An 8,261-nucleotide genomic window follows, 5' to 3' on the forward strand; every position below is an offset into this window, starting at 1 on the left:
CGCAGCAGGGGGCCCGGGACTCAAAGGACGCTTACCGCCCTAATCTGCATGTGGACAACACCTGCCGGTGGACACATGTGGACACTCGGTATGTATGAGGCCGGTGCTTATAATTGAGTCCCAGCAGCGGTACCAATACCCCGGCCTGGCCTGGCCGGTCGGCAGCCTCTCGCATTATCGGGACGAGAAAAATGACAACGGGAACACGCGGCATGAAATTAAGTCTCGTTTATTCTTGCGATATCGCGAGAGTGTTTGGTGTCGCTCCCCTGTTCACTGCGCAAGCAGCGCATGTGGACTCGGAGGAGTGATTCCGCCGCCCCCGCACACCTCGTCCGGCCCCGCGCTGACCCCTCTCCCCTCCCCCCCACCCCTTTCCTCATGCGGTGCTGCTGCTGCTGGCCAGGCCACAACAAGACTCGTGTTTTTCCAACGATTGAATCAATTAAGACGGAACAAGTGTAACATCGCAGCAGCAGCAGCGCGGCGGAGGTGGCGCCGTGTCGTGAGTGAGCGCTCGCCCACACGTCCCCGCCGTCCTCTGTCCCAGCCACCTCGGCCGAGTCGAGTGTACCCCCCTGTGTTCGACGACTACTTGCGCTCCCGACAGCGATGCGCCCCTCCCCTTATGCTGCTGCAACTACTGGGGTCGCGCTACGCTGCGCCACCACCGCGGAGGCCATGCAGTCCCCGTACCCTTAATTGAGTTTGTGGGCACGCCGGGGCCGGGCGGGGGAGGGCCGCGGAGGGCCGCCGCGGTGCGGTGGCGGCGGCGGCTGGCCCCCGACGGACCTCGCTCGTGACCCCGTGCGCGCCCCTGCTGCAGCCCTGCGTTATGCTCTTTGTGTGTATGTGGCATGTCGGGTGCCGCGCTGCGCGCGCATACGGGTCTGCGCGTTAAATTCATTCCGATTAAACTTTACGACTTGAAATTTGTTTATTGTCGTGTAAAAAGAGCCCGGTGCCCGGCGCGGCCGCGGCCCAATGCGTCATGCGTTGCATCGGGGCCGGACACACGACAAGCGGGGTCAAAGGGTTTGGGCTGCATATGTGGGTGGGGCGGCGGTGGGGGGACAGGGGGGCGACCGGCCCCGGGCCGCGGGCCGCTCCGCTGCAGGCGGTGTTTTCGTACAACTGTGGACTGGACGGATTCCTCTTGTTTGCCTTCGGCGAGGGGCATGCATAGGGGTTCCTTTGAGATTAATAATAATAGCTTTAAATGTAGCGAGTGTTACCGATGAACTAGTGTGGCGGCAGCAACAGATAACAATATTTTCAGAAAGGAAGTTTAATCAGAATTAAAGGGTGCTTTCGTGTGGTGACGTCACCCAGAGGTATGCATTGCACAGTCGACACGTTTGGGGACGCTCCTATGCCGGACGCGCGCAAAACTTTTACGCGTGCGACAGGAAGGTGGCAGCTTTTTTCCCGTTTTTGCTCCCGATGCTGCGAATGGCGAGCAGAGCAGGGCAGTGGCAGAGCCGCCCCGCCTCGTCGAACACACAAGGGCATTGTGTGCGCGGAAGTGCCGCGCCGAATGGCCGCGCCGTCGCGCCCGCTGATCGCTTCCGACTGTGTCGCGGTGCCGATTCGGCGCGGTGTCGACGGCAAAGGCAGAGGCTCCTCCTCCTCCTCCCCATATCCTCCCCCTGGATGCTCCTGATCCACCCTCTCCCGGTGGTCGCGCCCGCCCCATGGACCCGCCCTACAATATTGTGGGGGGCTGCTGCTGCTGCGCGCCTTTCGCATGCTGCACGCTGCCGCTGCGCGTCCACGAGTGAAATTTCTCATACATCGAGTGGCGTGCGGAATTGAACGGGAATGTTTATGATGTCCTGCTGGGCGCGCGAGGCCTCCGCTGCCGCTGATGCGCCCACGCGGCCCACAGCCGTGCGCGGTGATGGCTGCTGTGGCATTAGAATCAATTGAGCGGACTGGCCGTGATCTCGTCTCGTATCGGGTCGCGTTCGGCGGGTCCCGCCGCGCCGCCGTGTCCAAGCGGTAGTGACCCCCTCCCCCCCTCCCTACATGATGGTTCCACGGCAGGGTCGCGACCGAATGCAGTCACTACTTGTCACTCGCCAACATTTCATCATTGTCGCTATCGTCACATATATGGGCCCTGACCAATGCTTGAAGTGAGCTGGGGAGGAGGGGGCGCAGGAGGTTGTGTGTGTGTAAGAGAGAGAGAGAGAGAGAGAGAGAGAGAGAGAGAGAGAGAGAGAGAGAGAGAGAGAGAGAGAGACAGAGAGAGAGAGAGGCGAACCAGGAGAGAGAAGTGGGGAGCGGCGGCACGGCGGCGCGGCCTGTTCATTGAGAGGCCTAAGAGGAGGTGGACATCGGGCGGGTGTCGGGCCCGGTTTGACGCTCGGCTGGACAACGGGAACGTGGCGCGGCGGCTGCGGAGAGAGGGTGGTGGTGGAGAGGGGCGCCCGTCCCCGCTGCACCGCGGAGGCGCCCGGCGGCGGCCACGGCGGGGACCGCATCGATTAGGCGGCGGCGGCGCGTCTGCACTCTGTGACGGTCTTCGTGTGTGACAGGGCGGACACGAAAATCGGTGTGTCCTCTGAGGGGCTTATACACTTTTTGGTGGGTGTGTGTATAAGTACACGTAAGTGCGTACAAAGTTTCGCCCTGTAATTTTTTGTTATGCGTACCAACGACACCTTTTCTCTTTTGTCAGTCGTGCTAGCTAACTTGTCTCTTGAGCCCGCTTGCTCTTGGCACCTCCGCGACGCCGCGCGCTCAGCAACCCCATGAATGGGCGGGCCATAGGCGGGCCCTCCTCCTCCCCGAACTGAATGGGCGACATAATGAAATTCCCGGCTGATATCATCATTATCCCCGCCCAAGCCCTCCCCGCCCGGGGGCATTCCTCACATCTTATTCGGTCCGGGGCTGACGATATGGCTTGTTCAAACAGCTCCGCCGCGCTGCGCCGACCGACTGCCGCCCTGCTTCATCAAAAAGAGTAAAAAGTAAAACGGGGAAAGGAGAGGGGAAAGGGGCGCGCGGGAAGAAGGTTCCTGAGCAGGATGAGGTGGGCAGCGACGGGAACAGTCAGTAAACAGCTTAATCGAGCGACAAGTCGATCCGACACCCCGACACACGCGGGCCCCAAGGGGCGGAGCGGGAGCAGGGGGCGGGGCGGGGCAGAGGAGGAGGAGAAGATCCTCATCCTCACCTCAGAGGTATGTTCACACGTCTGCCGTACAAAGGCCGTAATGCGTCGGTATTTTCGTCACCAAAAGGGCCGGCTGCTTTGATGCAGCGACGCCGCAGCCGTCGGCTCGTTTGTGTCGTCGTGTGTGTGTCTCTGTGTTTGTGTGTGTGCGTGAGGATGCCTTCTGATCTCGCCGACCGAGGATTGGCGGTGACTTTTCCGTGATTCACGTGATGATGACGTTATTACCCGGGTCAGGGGGCGGGGCGGGGAGGGGGTGGGGCCACCTACCACCGGCTCGTTGTGTTTTGTCAATAGGCCGCGTCCAGCTTGCGGGGAGAGGGTGTGGATAGGTATCGGGAGGGAGGGGGCGGGGGGTGCATCCGGGCCGAACGAACGAACACACACACACTGACACACACTCACCGTCCTGACAAACACGTGTGTGAGGTGAGCGCAGCAAATTAGTGACGGAGGTGTGTTCGAATACAACCAATTCCGACTCTGACTGGTTGGTCTTTTACGCCACTCGAACTACTAGTTGTCGTGATTGGGCTGAGTGAGTATGGGTGGCCTACCAGGCAGTTTCGCACCCCGGGCCTCACACGTCCCTCCCTCCCCTTCGCGAGCTGGAAGCGTATCTTTGCTTTGGAAATTTTATTTTCACACAAAATTAGCCGACATTCACAGATCACAGCACTGGCGGCGCGGTAACAGCTTACTTTTTTCTGTCCTTCTTCTAACTGTTAAAAGTTACACGACGACTCTACCAGGGTGTGACCACTGCCCTCAAGCACTGCCCTCAAGCACAGGTCTTACAGCTGCGCAGACTTCTTCAGTACTCCTGTTATTGGAGTATCCCCCCCTCTCTCTCTCTCTCTCTCTGTCCTCCCTTCCCTTCCCCTCTCTTTCTCTATATCCCCACCGATGCACTTTAGGCCTGCCGGGAGTCAACGAGAAAGCGATTGCGGGCCGCACGTGAGGCGCAAGTGAGAAAATAATGATGAGCAGCAACGGCACACCTAATGAGGAAACAACAAGCGGCACCTGAGAGCCGGGCCCCGCCCCTGCCGCCGTGGCGCCGCCGCCGCCAAAGGACACACAGGGCTACTTCCGACACTCCTTGATGCTCATCGGGGCCGGGTGGGCCGCCGGCAGCAGCCCCCGGGGCGTGGCGTGGCGTAGCGGAGCGCGGCGGGAAAGCTGGCTGCTCCGCCTGTTGCCAAAGATCGTTGGGGTATTGGCGGCGCTCATTGGGATTAGGGCCGCGCTATGGTATGGGCGCCCGCCTGTGAATGTGTGAGAGGTGAGGCAACCACTGCTGGAGGTGCCCCCGCGCGGCGCCCGCTCCCTTTCTCACTCGCTCTTTCTTTTCCTTTGTATTCTCCTATTGCAAGTAGTAAGTGTATTATAGCGCCCGTTTCTCTCCCTCTATGGTATAAGGACTCTATATCCTCCTAACGATCCCCCGAGGGATTAACCATAGCCGAGCTGCGCAACGACGAACAAATCACGACGCGGCGCGTAGCTTCGGGATCGGACGCGGACGGGACGGTCCTAGAGGCGGGTGCAAGGGCCAATGGCCGCGACCTAGACCTCGCCCGCCGCCGCCGCCGCCGCTGCCGCTGCTGCTGCAGGCCGTGTTCCGCCCCGCCCTCTGTCCTGCTCGTTGGCCATCTTGGTCACAGTTTGTTTGCTGGGCATGTGCTGCAGTCACGACCCCGCCCCGGCCCCGCCCACGCCGCCAATCGCACGGTATCCATCTCATTGTCGCTTTTGCCGCCGACAAAGTGAGGACGCCGACGACGCGCCGCCAAAACGGTCCGCTCCACTGGCCTCTGATGTTCCGCCACTTGGGTATCGTCCTCCTGCAAAACAATATAGGGCCGGGCGGGGGTGGCCTGGGGCGGGGTGGCGGCGCACCTCACACCTGTGACGCGGCGGCCGCTGGTCAGGGTGGGCAGCATGCACGTCGACGCCTTTGCGCGGCCCGCCGCTCTATGCGTCCGTCCGGCCCACCCCCACAAGCCTGCGCGCATCGCCGAAGGGCGTTCCCTTTGCTTTGGCTTTGCGCGCGGCGAGCTTTGCCGACAAGGTGCGGGGCGGGGCCGGAGTGTCCCACCCCGGCAGGCAAGGGGCTGACAAATGGTTGATGTCGTCGCCGGGGGAATCATGTTGGCGGCAAACATCTCGATCTAAAGCTCTGCCCGGCTCTGCCCCTCCCCCGTGCGAGCCGCCGCTCTTGTTCTCCAAAAGTCTCTCGCCCTGCCATTACCTTCCACTCGCGGAGCTTCTCTCTATGCCGCACTGCCGCTCTTTTTGCCGATCATTTGCAGGCGCGCTATGTGCTGCTACTATGCCGTATAGTATACGGTGTTCTCCTTGTTCGAGGCCCGATTATTACTGCAATCGTTTACAAAAGTTATTGTTGCGCGACCTTTTTGCGCTAATGGAGCCGCTGTGCGGCTGCGCGCTTGCGAAAGCTACAGGCTCCAGATGATACATCGGAAAGAGAGAGACAGGGAGGGACTGAGAGAGAACACCATCGTCTGGGTCAAAGAGACTGGGACTTGAGAATGCAAAATAAAGGCCTAAGGTCGTATTTTTCAAAGAGGGCAGTAGGCTGGCCTTCGAACATCGGATAATGCAGGTTAACGCCAGGGAAGAACAATATAGAACTGTGAGCTGCCGATACGAGACTACAACACCTCCAGTTGTTCTGGGGACCAAAAACAGATGTCAGGTGTGGGGTTCGAACCCACGACCCCATGAGGGGATCAGAGCTTAAATCTGACGCCTTAGACCACTCGGCCAACCTGACGCGCTGAGGAGCGGGCCGGCACCCTAGCGGCGGCATGCGATCGGCGGGCGAGGAGGGGGAAGGGAGGACGAAGCGGCAGGGAGAGGAGGGAGGGGAGGGGTCAGCAGCCGCCGCTGCTGGCATTCCCGCGCTGCTCCGCGTTGAAGTCCCCGCCGCCTCCTCTACTCCTCCTGCGCGCTGGGGTCCTGGACATCATAACATTTAGGGACGTCCACTCTCTTACACACAGACACACGCACACACATACGGCTTGTCCTTCGAAATAAACACGATCCGGTACGACCCAATCAAGGCGACCAGCCGCGTGCCGCCGCAGATGTCCCCCCCCCCCCTCCCACCTCCCGCTCCCAGCGGCCAGAGTGATCTGATTTCGCAAAATATGGATATCGGCTCGTCGGCCGAGCTGGCGGGGGGCGTGCTGAGGAAAGGGGAAGGGGGAGGGGAGGACCCCCGCGGGTACTTAATCAGTTTCGCCCAACCGGTCCCGAGAAAAGCATTATCGGTAGGGATGCCCGCGCTGAAGTACACGCATCGGAGTACCACCGGGACAAAGCTATTCGCCTTGTGCAGCTGAAGAACACTGCCGCCAAGTTGCAGGGTACAGGACATCAGGACATGGCGGGACATGGGCTCTCTCATGGGCCCCGCCCCTCGGCGACAATAAGTCACTGATTTAGCGGTTCGGGGCAAAGACGTCGCCGCAAGAGCGCCGTATCTTCACGCGTGCTCCGCCGAAGATACGGTGGTTCTGTTGCCCCGTCCCTCCCGACCCAGGTCACGTGGCCAATGCGCGCCGACGGCCAGAGCCTCTCCGCTTGGGTAAAAATGGATTCGAACGACAGCGGGGAAGATGGCGTTGGTGTTGGAGGACCTAAACGCACCAAAATATCGATTCGCAATAATTTAAGTATTTTTATTTTATTTGAAACGCCCTTCCCGCCGCGTCCCTGTGCAGTCCCTGTTGGTCCCTCCGCTCGGCCCGGCCCGGCCCGGCTTCTGCTTTTGTATTTCCCGATGAGCGTGAAGCTGAGGAGGTAATTGGAGGCATCAGTGCTTGCGGCCCACAATGGGAGTCCAGGAAGGCCCCGGCCCGGCCCGGGCTGAGCGGCGGGCGGCCTGCCCACAGGGCGTCCCGTAGCTTCCTGCGAAAGACGACTGCTCCTGGAGATTGATCGTCACCGAGTGTCCGTATATCCTGGCAGAGGCGAACGGTGGCCAGTCAGTTGGAGCTTGAAGCTTAGTGATTCCCTACTTAAACTCTAACGTCATGTCTACGCACACCAACTTGAGTTCTTTGAATGGGACTGTCCTCTAATTTTTTTCTTTCCTTCTTTTTATTTTAACAGAATAATTAATCAATCTTTGTCTCACCTGGAAGAGAAGACTAGCCCATATTTCTATGGATTAGCACTGGACATGAGCACTTCCCACTAACTTTAGAGTTTCAGCCCCACTCTCCTCGTGCAAAGGCGGCACTTTGGGGACGCGCAGTGCAATTATTCCGAGAAACCCCACGCTCATTGTCCGCCGTTGTCTCCGATGATTGCGCGGTAGCAGCCTGAATTGATGCGGAAATCAACGCAACGATGCTCGTTTCGTCCCGTAACGAAGCAACCGTAGCTTATCAGATAAGTTTTGCTCATTCCCGGAACACCACACGGCGGCGGCCGAAGGCGGCGGCGGCGGCGGCTCCCCTTGTGTCTCCGGCCCATCCCCGGGGCGGCTACCGGGTAATCATGGGGACGCTCATGCGCTTGGCCATGGCTTCCTGGAGCCGCCCCCGCCCCCGCAATGTGCCGTGAAATGCCCGTGCAGGCTTGCGTTTAGCGGGCGCGGCGGGGGGAGGTGCAGCGCCGCCGCCCCCGGCGGGGCCCCCACTGCGAGCGACAATGCGACAGCAGCGGCCGGTACTTAGCACCGGAGCCGAGCCGAGCAGCTGCGCAGAAGCGGCCAAAAAGTCAGCGCTTTTGTTCTTTCCAAACGATCACGCACTTCTTGCAATCACTCTTCCTATATATCGCATTAAAACAAAAATAAAAGTCCTTGCCGCGTATATAGTACTTGGTGTTTGCCACTCAATAAAAGGACCATAGTATGTATAGGACCTCGCGGGCGGCGCTGCTCTATTACTGCAATCGTTTACAAAAGTTATTGTTGCGCGACCTTTTTGCGCTAATGGAGCCGCTGTGCGGCTGCGCGCTTGCGAAAGCTACAGGCTCCAGATGATACATCGGAAAGAGAGAGACAGGGAGGGACTGAGAGAGAACACCATCGTCT

The 8,261-nt window shown here is 59.9% G+C and overlaps 1 non-coding gene across 1 annotated transcript; it reads right to left on the reverse strand.

The window, feature by feature from the left end:
* Window positions 1-5,900: 5,900 nt before the first annotated feature.
* On the reverse strand, window positions 5,901-5,984 carry Trnal-uaa (transfer RNA leucine (anticodon UAA)). Its single transcript has one exon. It is a non-coding gene; the product is annotated as a tRNA-Leu (tRNA).
* Between the last annotated feature and the right edge of the window lie 2,277 nt (window positions 5,985-8,261).

Source organism: Frankliniella occidentalis, unplaced genomic scaffold (genome assembly GCF_000697945.3).
Source record: "Frankliniella occidentalis isolate FOCC.00 unplaced genomic scaffold, Focc_3.1 Scaffold67, whole genome shotgun sequence".
In the NCBI taxonomy this organism is placed as follows: Eukaryota; Metazoa; Arthropoda; class Insecta; order Thysanoptera; family Thripidae; genus Frankliniella; species Frankliniella occidentalis.